At 39.0% G+C, this 14044-nt stretch overlaps 1 long non-coding RNA gene across 1 annotated transcript in view; it reads left to right on the top strand.

The window, feature by feature from the left end:
* The window catches only part of LOC147342506 (uncharacterized), a 1735326-nt gene that overhangs the window by 1318704 nt on the left and 402578 nt on the right, over positions 1-14044 (top strand). Inside the window, exon 5 of the long non-coding RNA XR_015157704.1 lies at positions 1578-1629. This is a non-coding gene — a long non-coding RNA (uncharacterized LOC147342506). The remainder of the gene's footprint in view (positions 1-1577; positions 1630-14044) is intronic.

Below are 14044 nucleotides of genomic sequence, written 5' to 3'. Positions count from 1 at the left end.
CAGTCCATTGGGTCGCAGAGGGGGGCATGACTGAGTGAATAACACTTTCACTTTCATGACAGAGTTATGTGAAGGGCATTCTGAGGACATTTCCTAAAGCACTTACTTTAGCCCTCATCTGAGAGAAACAGTAATAAGAGTATCAGAAAATGATTACTGGTTTTGATGAATAATTTTAAAATGATATACATAAATTGGCTTGGCGATTGTCTGTAAATATGAGTTGGAACCTGGAAGCTAATTAGATGATGAATTTAACATGTATGGGACTCACCATAAAATATATTTGATCAGTTTAGTTAAAATTTAGTTAAGATTTTTGTATTAGGTGTGTTGGGAAGATGCCAACCTAGATGAATTATAGCTAGCACAGTCTCCTTTGAAAACTCAAGAAACTGTTTTCCCTTTCTAGTGGAACTTCCTATGTCAATTTGTCTTTTCACATGATCTTAATGAAGACTGATTTCTAATACTGCCATTTCATATGTCTTATAACTAGTAAAGCATGAAATATGTTCTTTTGAAATGTTACATAGAGCTTAGTAGCAGAATGGTACTGAAGACAAATGAAATGTTAAGACTGTGTATTTGAATAAAAATGTTTATGTTAATAATGTCAACACACATAAATGAAAATAATTTTCATCTGACGGCTCTGAAAGTGAGTTTGTATCTTAATGTCTGACATTGTTGGCATATTAGAATAAAAGGGTCACAATCTTAAGTCATGATATTTAAAAGTATCTGAAGGGGTAGAGCTCTAGAATCTTAAAGGAATCGTAAGGTTTCTGTTGAAACTCCTTGTACTCTTAGTTCCTTCATAAAAATAACAAAGCACATTGATCATGATGAATTATGCATTTCTTTGTAATGATAATAAACATAGTCAAAGGGAAGCCATGGCTATTGCATGTTTTAATTAAAGAATTCTATTGCACCAGAAGATCAGGAAAGCCTGGTGTGCTGCAGTCCATGGGGTCACAAAGAGTTGGAGATGACTGAGCAACTGAACAATAACAATTGCATCAGAATGTTTTTGGTATTCCTTTTTACTGAGGAAAGGAATCCATGTGGATGATTACAGATTTAGGATTAGACCCGTCATTTCCACACAGGGGTGAATTAATGTTGCTTATCAACACAGGGAAATACCTCTGGAGAAGACAGATCATAGAAGAACGAAGACATGTTGCACTTGCCATCTCAGAGGCATTTTATAATTAGATTGGATTGATTCATGAAACCCCTCCATGAGCTGAAGAGATGGGATACTTCTGTGGCTCTTTGCAGTCACAAAATTGAAGTTAAAGAGATTACATGACTCTACAATGACTCTTGTTTCATCTTGCTAGATCATTTCTTAAGGCTAGACTCATCATGGGTCTAAATTCTCTAGGTGGAATTGAAGTGACTTGGTAGGAACATTGTTCTCTGTTATAGCATTTTTGTTCTAAATTATGGAGTGTGGTTTTGTTTTTTGTACTGAAAAGCAATGAACTCATATGAATGTGCTACATTATATATCTTGTTTTAATTTATATAATCCTACTAATTCTTCCATATTTCCTCTTTCGTAGATGAATCTCATCTTCGATGGACTCATTGAACTGAAAAACAAGCTTGAATAAGGTAAGCCATCTGGGGAGCTGCTATTAACACTCACATATTGTAGCCAGCAATCCTGTGTTGAACTTAAATTTAACCAATCTGGCTTCAGAATGCAGTTAGGTTTGATTCTCTGCCCTCTTTGGTGAGAATCCCATAAAAGATTGTGTTCATAAAAGCAAAAACTACAGATGGGAAAAGCAGCTACTGTTGAGGTCTCTTTGTTGTTGTTGTTGTTGTTGGGGTCTCTTGACCTTAAATTGGTCAGCATAGTGTGTCAGCGTGTACACATTCAGAAAATACATAGACAGTTTCTTTGGGTTTGCTGGAAATTGTCAAATAAAGGTGAGATGATGAGAAGACATAGCCAAAGTAAGATTATCGCCTAGGAATTTGTCCACTGGCCTGAGAAGATGAAACTCAGGAGGTTACAGTGTCTCAGGATGATGCTTCCTATTCATACTCATTTGGAGGGGCAGATGACATGGCATTCTTCTGAGTCTGTGCAGTAGAAACAGCCTAGAAATGACGCATGCGTTGCAATTGACTCTGGATCAAGAGAAGTGAGAATGGATTGGGCAGGGCCAGCGTAAAGTATAGGTCTAGTGAGTCCTGACTTCTTTCAGTGGTAGAATCTAGATTCTGGGAAGGGCCTTTAAGTACTGGCTTTATGGGTCTTACTGTCTCTGATTTTAAATTTGCTTTTCTAGTATAAATAAAATGACTTTTCTCTGAGGCACTTGGGAAATATAGAGGTAAAGTCTTAAAAAAAAAAGTATGTCTATTAATTTACAAATTTGATTTGCGGGAATCCCCTTTAAGGAAATCATCAAACATGAGTACTAACATTCATTAAATAGATTCAAAAATTTTTTACTGTGACATTCATTATAATAATGAAGCATGAAGAAATAAACCTACTGCCTAATAACACAGCTTATTAAATTATGGCTTAGCCTCATGATGAAATATTATGTAGATGTTAAAATTATGATTTTCAAAAATTTCAATTCCAATAGAAAATGTTGAAGCAAGTGAAAAGCCAGTACACAAAATTATCTATATTGTGGAATGTCCTCAATTTATACATAGAAATTAGATGAGAAGAAAATATTCATTTAGGATACGGATGTATTCCCATTTTAACACCTCTGAAATCAGCATGTGTCCTACAATTAGTGGCACTTTCTACCTATAATTGGAAACACTTTTTTTTTCTATTTTAGGGGTACATAAACTAATGTTGCATCTCTCTGTCAATGACAAACATCTTGGATTTGAAAAAAAAATCAGTATGCTAATATAATATGGTCCACTTTTTTCACAATGAGTATTTATTTTATGTATATTTAGAGAAGAGGCAACTCTTTTTCAATCCACTTATATATGACATTCTTCATATCCTGACACAGAAAATTTTATTTTCTCTCCTAGGCACATTTCTAAGATCTACTTGGGGTGAATAAATTCATGGGACACAAATTAATTTTCCCCATATTTCTGCCTGGGAATCCAAGATACTTAGGTATATGTATGTACTTCACCTTCCAGAGTGGTGAATCCTTCACTCAACCGAGTTTACTCAGAGTGCCCTTGGTCAGTGTATGCTTTCTCAGCAATTTCTCCTCAAATCTGGGTCCTTTTCTCCTGGTTTCTCTACTGCTGTCCTTCACTGATGTACCTAAAATATGGTAACAGATACTCAAGGGCTAGGGGCTAAATGAGAAGATTATGACTTGGAATTTGCAAAGTCTTAGGTTGAAACCCTGGTTCTGCCCCTCATGGATGATATGACCTTGGGCAAGTCACTTACCTCTTGCAACCCAGTTTTCTCTTCTGTCAAATAGAGATGATTAACACGTGTCTCATAAAGATACATGTGGATTTCCTGAGCTGCGTATACAGCAATGGGCACATGTCACATGTGTGATAAGTGTTCATTTCACTCATTCTTTTCGCACTGATATATGGTTTTCCCAAATAAATATGATTTTCCTGAATTTAACTCAGAAGACCATTATATCTACTACTGTGGGCAAGAATCCCTTAGAAGAAATGGAGCAGCCATCATAGTCAACAAAAGAATCTGAGATACAGTTCTTGGATACAATCTCAAAAATGACAGAATGATCTCTGTTCATTTCCAAGGCAAATCATTCAGTATCAGAGTAATTCAAATTTATGCCTCCCAGTCAGTAATGCTGAAGAAGCTGAAATTAAATGGCTCTATGAAGACCTACAAAACCTTCTGCTGCTAAGTCGCTTCAGTCATGTCCGACTCTGTGACCCCAGAGACGGCAGCCCACCAGGCTCCCCTGTCCCTGGGATTCTCCAAGCAAGAACACTGGAGTGGGTTGACATTTCCTTCTCCAATGCATGAAAGTGAAAAGTGAAAGTGAAGTCTCTCAGTCGTGTCCGACTCTTAGTGACCCCATGGACTGCAGCCCACCAGGCTCCTCCGTCCATGGGATTTTCCAGGCAAGAGTACTGGAGTGGGGTGCCATTGCCTTCTCCAAAACCTTCTAGAACACCTAAAAAAGATGTCCTTTTCATTATAGGGGACTGGAATGCAGAAGTAGGAAGTCAAGAAATACCTGGAGTAACAGGCAAATTTGGCCTTGGAGTACAGAATGAAGCAGGGAAGAGGGTAACAGAGTTTTTCCAAGAGAATGCACTGGTCATAGCAAACACCCTCTTCCAACACAAAAGAAGACTATACATGGACATCACCAGATGGTCAACATCAAAACCAGATTGATTATATTCTTTGCAGCCAAAGATGGAGAAGCTCTATACAGTCAGCAAAAACAAGACTGGGAGCTGACTATGGCTCAGATCATGAAATCCTTACTGCAAAATTCAAACTTAAGTTGAAGAAAGTACGAAAAAACCAGTAGACCATTCAGGTATGACCTAAATTAAGCCCCTTACAATTATACAGTGGAAGTGAGAAATAGATGCAAGGGATTAGATCTGATAGATAGAGTGCCTGAAGAACTATGGATGGAGGTTCATGATATATTACAGGAGGCAGTGACCAAGACCACTCCAAGAAAAAGAAATGCAAAAAGGTAAAATGGCTGTCTGGAGAGGCCTTACAAATAGCTGAGAAAAGAAAAGATGCAAAAGGCAAATAAGAAAAGGAAAGATATACCCATTTGAATGCAGAGTTCCAAAGAATAGCAAGGAGAGATAAGAAAGCTTTCCTCAGTGATCAATACAAAGAAATAGAGGAAAACAATAGAATGGGAAAGACTAGAGACCACTTCAAGAAAATTAGACGTACCAAGATTTAATGCAAAGATGGGCACAATAAAGGACAGAAATAGTATGGACCTAACAGAAGCAGAAGATATTAAGAAGAGATAGCAAGAATACATAGAAGAATAATGCAAATAAGATCTTCATGACCCAGATAACCACGATTGTGTGATCACTCACCCAGAGCCAGATATCCTGGAATGAGAAGTCAAGTGGGCCTTAGGAATCATCACTATGAACAAAACTAGTGGAGGTGATGGAATTCCAGTTGAGCTATTTCAAGTCCTAAAAGTCAATGCTGTGAAAGTGCTGCACTCAATACACCAGCAAATCTGGAAAGCGCAGCAGAGGCCACAGGACTGGAAAAGGTCAGTTTTCATTCCAATCCCAAAGAAAGGCAATGCCAAAGAATGTTCAAACTAATGCACAATTGCGCTCATCTCACACGCTATAATGTTCAAAATTCACCAAGCCAGGCTCTAATAGTACGTGAACTACGAACTTCCAAATGTTCAAGTTAGATTTAGAAAATACAGAGGAGCCAGAGATCAAATTGCCAACATCAACTGGCTCATTGAGAAAGCAAGAGAGTTCCAGAAAAACATCTATTTCTGCTTTATTGACTATGCCAAAGCCTTTGACTGTGTGGATCACAACAAACTGTGGAAAATTCTTCAAGAGATGGAAATACCAGACCACCTTTCCTGCTCCTGCTAGCAACAGTTAGAACTGGACATGGAATTATAGACTGGTTCCAAATTGGGAAAGGAGCATGTCAAGGCTGTACATTGTCACCCTGCTTATTTAACTTATATGCAGAGTACATCATGAGAAACGCTGGGCTGGAAGAAGCACAAGCTGGAATCAAGATTGCTGGGAGAAATATGAATAACCTCAGATATGCAGATGACACCACCCTTATGGCAGAAGGCAAAGAGCAACTAAAGAGCCTCTTGATGAAAGTGAAAGAGGCAAATGAGAAAGTCAGCTTAAAACTGATATTCAAAAAACAAAGATCCGGCATCTGGTCCCATCATTTCATGGCAAATAGATGGGGAAATGATGGAAACAGTGAGAGACTTTATTTTCTTGGGCTTCAAAATCACTGCAGATGGTGATTGCAGCCATGAAATTAAAAGATGCTTGCTCTTCGGAAGAAAAGCTATAACCAACCTAGACAGCATATTAAAAAGGTGAGATATTACTTTGCCAACAAAGGTCTGTCTAGTCAAAGCTGTGTGTTTTCCATAGTGGATTTGAGAGTTGGAGTATAAAGAAAGCTGAGCACTGAAGGATTGATGCTTTTGAACTGTGGTATTGGAGAAGACTCTTGAGAGTGCCTTGGACTGCAAGCAAATAAAACCAGTCCATCTTAAAGGAAATCAGCCCTGAATATTCATTGGAAGGACTGATATTGAAGCTGAAACTCCAATACTTTGGCGACCTGATGCGAAAAACTGATTAATTGGAAAAGACCCTGATGCTGGGAAAGATTGAAGGCAGGAGGAGAAGCGGACGACAGAGGATGAGATGGTTGGATGGCATCACCTACTCAATGGATGTGAGTTTGCGCAAGTTCCAGGAGTTGGTAATAGACAGGGAGGCCTGGCGTGCTGCAGTCCATGGGGTTGCAAAGCGTCAGACATGACTGAGCGACTGAATTGAACTGAACTGCCCAAGTAAACACCACCCCCTACACAGTTCTCCAAATGATGTTCATCAGCTCACACTTGGTTCATTTCAAGCTTGGAAGAACACTCCCCACCCCACCATAATCACGGCTACTTAGGAAACCTTCCCAACTACACTTTTTCCACTTTCATATAGAAGCTTCTTCAGAAACCGGTAATATCCAGTGTACACTCCACAGTCTCCATTTGTCAGCCCTGTTGTCCTTATAACCAAATTAATGTCCTTGAATTATTGACTCACTTCAGCTTTGTTAAGCAGTTATCTTCCCTGGATGACTCTGCTAGGATTGAATCGGATGGAAAGCATGGGCTGGTAGACAGAGACTCGGATGAGACTAGAAATAAACTCCTGTATTATTATGAAGTTAAATCTGGGGTAGACGTGATGGACTAAAGGAAAGTGGGTTCTCCCTCCATAGCTCCAGTACAGTTTGTGGGCTTTGATGGTCTAGGGCCTCCTCATGATAACGATTATCACTGCTCTGTATCACTACCTGAACCAGAACTGGCACTGGTAATGACCTGCAGTTATTACCTCTCTGAAAACTGATTCACTACCTAGCCTTTCATATCTCTAATTTTCTAATTTTATCATAATAGCATTCTCCCCAGTTGTCAGTCTTCTTACCTTCCAGCTTTCAGCTTATTTTATTTTCTTTCATACCTATGTTGGCTTTAATGCTTTACATTTTAACCCTACTTCCTCTTTGCCACACCCATCTGATTCAACCATTATCAGTTCAGTTCAGTCAGTTGAGTTGCTCCGTCATGTCCGACTCTTTATGACCCCGTGGACTGCAGCACGCTAGCCTTCCCTGTCCGTCACCAACTCTAGGAGCCTGCTCAAACTCACATCCATTGAGTCGATGATGCCATCCAGCCATCTCATCCTCTGCTGTCCCCTTCTCCTCCTGCCTTCAATCTTATATTTCCTTATAATTTGCTCAAAGATTATTCCATGTATTCAGCCTCTAAAAAATTTCAGTTTGGTCTTCAGATCCCCTTGCTATGATGTTAGACTTGAATTGTTCACTCTTTCTCTAAAATTTGCCCTCAGTCTCCTGCTGCAACAGAGGTGAAAACTTCCTAGCTTAATCAGGAGAGCAGACATCTATCTTTTGCCAGAAGGAACTGGACAATTTAAATAGTATCAAAATTTGAAAAATTAATTCCTTATGTTCTGATTTATATCTATTCGAAAAGGCTGAATGATTTTCTACATGGAGTGGCACTGTTCTGTCCAACAAGGACTTCCACTTTCAAATCAAGATCTTTTCTTTCAAAGGGGATTTATAACCCTTTACCTTTAGTGGAAAATGCTGAAGGTGAACCAGACTCCATGAAAAGCATCACAAATCACTTCTCAGTTATTAAGGGTTGAAGTGAAAGTGAAAGTCACTCAGTTCTGTCTGACTCTTTTGAGACTCCATGGACTGTAGCCTGCCAGGCTCCACTGTCCATGGAATTCTGCAGGCAAGAATACTGGAGTGGGTTGCCATACCCATCTCCAGGAGATCTTCCCAACTCAGGGACCAAACTCAGGTCTCCCACATTGTGGGTGGATTCTTATTAAGGGTTAACAGTCCACAAAAACAGAAAAATGTGAGTTTAGGAATAAGTCCCCTGGTAAGAAGCAAAAACTGTGGTGTTAGAAAAGACTTTTGAGAGTCCCTTGGACTGCAGGGAGATCAAACCAGTCAATCCTAAAGGAAATTAACCCTGAATATTCATTGGAAGGACTGAAGCTGAAGCTCCAGTACTTTGGCTACCTGATGCAAGGAACTAATCCATTGGAAAAGACCCTGATGCCGGGAAAGATTGAAGGCAGGAGGAGAAGGGGATGACAGAGGATAAGATGGTTGGATGGCATCACCAACTTAATGGACATGAGTTTGAGCAAGCTTCGGGAGTTGGTGATGGACAGGGAAGACTGGCGTGCTGAAGCCCATGAGATCGCAGAGAGTCAGACATGACTGAGCGACTGAACTGAAGAAACAAACATCCTGGGGTAGAGAATAGGGGAAAGTGAAAAGTGGGATATAAAGGAATGCAATGCCATTCCTGGGCAAAGTAGATTTACTCCCCAAACCACAGATGGTTCAGGATGGCTAAATTCGTTAGAGAAGGAACTGGAATTTAGTAACAAAGCCTATTGGATAGGCTTCAAAGTAACCTCATGTTTTACTTACAGCCTCTTCTAGGGAGCCAGCATTCTTTAAGTGAAGAGAAGCAAATGAAAGGAACAAAAGCAATATAAGGCCATGGAAATGATAACATTCTCTACTACGTATTCATCATTGTCAGGCAGTACATTGAACAGATGGATTCTTTCATTTAATGCTATAGCCACCTCTGCAATAGACACTACTATTTCCATTTTTTCTTTAATTCAGAAAGCCTCAGGCTCAGAGAGGTAAACTAACTTGCCCAAAGCCCCTACACTAGCAGCCAATAACTTTGGGATTTGAATGCAGTGCCGTTTAACTCTACATATTGAGAGATCACCTTGCCTTCCATGTGAACAAGATGTGAAGAGTGAAGATGGGATTTAATGAGCTGGTTAGGGAGGATAAGGAGGAGCTGGGAGTTCTACAAGGTGGGAAGTATCAAATATTTTTGGAAGATGCAGGAAGCAAAAACAGTTCCTGCTATCCCGTTTCTGCATTTCACATGTTTGTTCACCTCTACTTCCCCCAGTCTTATCTTCCAACCCTCAATATCGGTCCCAAGGAAGCCATATCCAATTCCCCTAATTTCTCACTGAGTGACATGTCTATATTTTTTTAGGTAGTAAATAAATCTCCCCCAGAAGTCTCCCAGCATTCTCCCCCACCCTTAAAAAGCAAAGACACCTTGTTGGCTGCTTGAAATGTATGAAATGTGATTGTGTTTACTTTTTGGGATTGAAACCAATCACATACAAAAATGCCTTTTTAGGGGAGAAAGATGTCAACTCTGCCTTGCATTCAAATACCTAATCTTTTCTGACTCACATTGAACAACCTTGAGCAAATCACTCCCTGGTTTCTTTTTGCTGCTTATGCTGTACAACAGCAGCAAGAGAGGCGGCTCCCGGTGCTGCACGCTCACTCAAATATTAAAGCTTTTTACACTCTTTGCTTCTGTTCATTCCTTCTTTCTTTTTGATCTAACAAAACTTCTTAAATTATAAATTAGAGAGTTAGAGTGTTTGTTTTTTTGCTTTTTTTTGTTCCAAGATAAGAGAAAAATATCTGACTTCACAAAAACCGTTAGCAGTGTAGTACAGCAGACCATGTCAGTATTTTCATTTGACATGTGGCATGTGATACCTCCAGAAAGATGCCACATTTAGAATGATTTCTTAAAGAGAAATTCACTGTTTCGAATATGGTGAAATAAGCTAGTTATTCTACTTGGAAGGTGAGATACCATGGCCCACCCCTTTACAACAGCATTAAAATCTACAATCAAATGTTTTACAAAATCCAAATCTCAGTTTTGCATTCTGAGATTTTTTTTCTAATAGATCAGCTGGTAAATAAGTACTTTTTCCCTTGAAACAAATGCAAGAAAATTAGTATTAAGTCAATCAAGGTATAATAAAACAGAGATGGAATTGTTTTCCAGAATATTTTCTGCAGTAAAACCAGCTAGTTGCTTTGAGAATTTGTCTTGCTATCTTTTTAATTTTCTGATGCTTAAGAATACAAACTCCTTCTAAAAGTCTTTATTTATTTAGCCTCCTCAGTGTAAGTGGCCATCCTCTGAGCTTTTCTGTCTAACTGTGCACATTTACATCCAAGGATTCATCACACTGAATTGTAAATAAGCACGTGTCTCTCAGCTTAGCCACTGAGCTTCTTGGGGACAGGGAGCCTTGCCAATTCCCCTCTTTATCTCCTAGCAAAGTGTGAGGCAGAGTTGATACTCAGTACATAGTTTTGAAAATGAATTGAATATGACTGTGCTTTAATGGAAATATGATTAATGATGGGGACACTTGTCCAGGATATTTTCCTCCCATTCAGTGAGATAAAAAGTTTAGAAGCAAGTTCCAACGTACAAATAAAATGAGAAACATGAAAACACGACCCTAAGTAGTTCTTCCCTTCCTGAGCCAAGAAACAGTGCCAAAATCTCATAAAAATAAGCTAGCTCAAAATATGTGTGTGTTTGAACAAGTCAGAAATATAGTGAAGTTGGATTCTTTTTCTTACTGTGTCGTCCATGATCCAGAATGAAGAAAATAGTACAAACTTGGGGAGTTAACAACTTCCAGGGGAAAAACTGCAATCAAATCACCACCACCACCATAAATACCCTGAGGTGGTCTTTGCATTATGATCTCAAGCACCCAGATTTATCCTCTTCTTTTGGTTTTGATTTTGTTTTGCTTTTTTTTTTTTTTTAATTTTATTTTATTTTTAAACTTTACATAATTGTATTAGTTTTGCCAAATATCAAAATGAATCCGCCACAGGTATACATGTGTTCCCCGTTCCCCATCCTGAACCCTCCTCCCTCCTCCCTCGCCATACCATCCCTCTGGGTCGTCCCAGTGCACTAGCCCCAAGCATCCAGTATCGTGCATCGAACCTGGACTGGCATCTCATTTCATACATGATATTTTACATGTTATAAAAATATTGTCAGAGGATCCGCATTCATAGCCAAACAGCTCATCCAGGATTCACAAACACCATGAACCATTAAGATAAGATGTGATAGTAACAGTGGTGCTTCTCTGTGTTAGAATAACATGTTAGTTTATAAACCTGAAATGGGTAAATTCAACCGCATCAACATCTTGTATGGTAGAAAGAACATGTCCTGTATCTATCCTCATCTTACAGATGGCAAATACCAAATGCCTCACCAGGATTATGAAGCTGTGACATTCAGCTATAGCTCTCAACAGCAGGGTGGAGAGTCAACCATGAGAGCTTCCGCTGTTATCAGGCTGGACCTTGCCATCTCAGTCATTTGGTCCACCATCAAAGCGATCCAAAATGTATATTTGACTTGCACCATTTAAGACAAGTAGTTGGATGCCTGAAATTCTACGTATGCTTACTGGGCATGTTCCATGAGTCAGGGTCACATCGTAAATGTGCTTGCTAAGTCACTTCAGTCGTGTCTTACTCTTTGCAACCCTATGGACTGTAGCCCACCAGGCTCCTCTGTCCACGCTATTCTCCAGGTAAGATTTCTGGAGTGAGTTGCCATGCCCTCCTCCATATATTATTTCTATCATAAATGTGTAAGGCACAATATAAATATAACTTACTGATTTTTAAATATAATTTGAAGCATCGCAAGAAAGGTTTTTATTGAACTTATGAAACTCTATGGACCTGCATTATTCTGTTCATTTTCTACAATATGCCCAAGGAAATAAAGCTAAAAATGTGTTGGTACTGGAATTTGAAACTGGTTCTGCCCAACTCCAAAACCCGTTTCATGGCATCATCTTACCTCCCTGAGGATGCAGTAGGGGATATTTCTTATTAACAGGACTGGGAGAGTTTGAGTAGGTCTTTGAGGCAAAATGTGGTTGAAAATAAAACACTCTTTCCAAGCGGCAGTCATTATCAGCTTGTAATTGAAAGTAAACTTGAAGAAATGCTGCAAACTGGTGTCTTCTGACACAAAAGGCAGTCTGCAGACGTGTAGCTGAGGTTCCAATTCTCACTTTGTAAACAGTCAGGCTAACCTGATTTGTTTCTCCCTTGCTGCTGTTTCTTTGAAATTGATGTCAGTTTCATTCATGGTAGGAAATTGGTTGTTCCATGGTTAAAAAAAAAAAAATCACATGTTTGTCTCACCTGTTCAACTGAATTTAGACTGGCAGGAGTTGCCTTGTGGCAATTTTATATATGATTTAGATAAATCATGTCTATTTGAAGATAGATTAATTTGGTCCAAAGTTATTATAATGACAGCATTCCTACATGCCAAGTTCAGGATATGATAATGGAAAGAATATGGAGCTTTAGAATCCAGCTGTGCTCTTTTTTTTTTTTTTTTTTTAAGTTAAATGACCTTGAAGAAATCATTCCTTTACCCTAAACCTTGGTTTGTTTTCATGTTGTTACAAATCTCAAATGAAAGCTAAAGGACTTTAAATATAAATCTGAATTATTATATTACCACAGTTATTCTCTATATTAACAAAACAAGTATCAAGATAAAATCTCTTGATGAAAGAAAAATTATGTTCTCACTTAACATTTTTATGAACATTTTTTTAAATTTTATTTTATTTTTAAACTTTACATAATTGCATTAGTTTTGCCAAATATCAAAATGAATCCATCACAGGTATACATGTGTTCCCCATCCTGAACCCTCCTCCCTCCTCTCTCCCCATACCATCCCTCTGGGTCGTCCCAGTGCACTAGCCCCAAGCATCCAGTATCATGCATCGAACCTGGACTGGCATCTCGTTTCATACTCATTTATGAACATTTAGATCAATTTCTCCAACGGGGGGGAAAAACATAGAAACAGCATTCAGCAAAATGGAGAAATCTGGAGAAAATTTCTGGAGGATCTTAGGTCTCCACTTCCTCTTTCCTCATCTCTCATTACTTAAGAGTTACCTCTTCCTTTTCCCTTTCTTTTCCTCTCTAATCCCTTTACTCTAGCAAAAGAGTAAAGAATGAAATGAGTCATCTTTTGTACCCATTGCTGTTTTGTAGGGTTATTGTGTGGTCGAAGAGGGGATGGGAGCTGAGTGAAGCCAGAACTTAACGAGCAGTTGACAAAGGCTCCCAGGGTATACTCGGAGATCAGAAGGGAGAATGTGGGGCAGAGGCCTTGTAGAGGTCAGGGGATGGAAGACCTTAAAGAAAGATCACAGCACTGCAAGTGTGGTCAGAGCCCCCTCCTTTCACAATCAGAGAATGAAAGCTTTTCAGCCATCACAATTCTCGTTTAAGCAGGCAACGCATCCCTTTATCCCTCATAGGGGATTTGGGGATTACATGAAATCGTGTACATAAAATTGTTTTGAAACTACACAGTTCTGTACAAATGTTATGATGAATACCTCTACCCCCTTCACCTTCATCCTTGTTTTTCCAAATAGGGCCTCTTGGAGCACGGGCTGCTCATAATGATTTGCCTTTTCAGGCGTAGTTCACTGGACAGCACGAGGATCAGTTTCATCATTACTTTTTAGGAAACTCTCTGCAGATCAGTACAGTAACATGCTATTCTACACTCCTTGTTAAGTATTTTTTTTTTTCCTGTTCTGAAAAATCAGGTGCACTGTCAAAAGAATCTTAGTTATCTGTTTCTTTGCCTTTTATTTATACAGCTATATAATGAAAAGCCGCCATATGCTAGGCATTATGCTGAGATAAAGGAACTGCCATTGGCAATAGCCAGCAAGGGATATCAGAGAATACTGACTTCACATGATCAAGTTATTACACATATAAAACATTTTTCTTCCTCCCTCTCTTTCTTTCATGGACAAAACATCTCTAAAATTGGGAGGA

This window comes from Bos grunniens, chromosome 29, assembly GCF_055505025.1.
Source record: "Bos grunniens cultivar Pamir isolate PY7600 chromosome 29, Bosgru_T2T1.0, whole genome shotgun sequence".
NCBI classification, from domain to species: Eukaryota; Metazoa; Chordata; class Mammalia; order Artiodactyla; family Bovidae; genus Bos; species Bos grunniens.
Note: the sequence above shows the minus strand (reverse complement) of the source record. Positions and strands in the feature narration are given on the sequence as shown.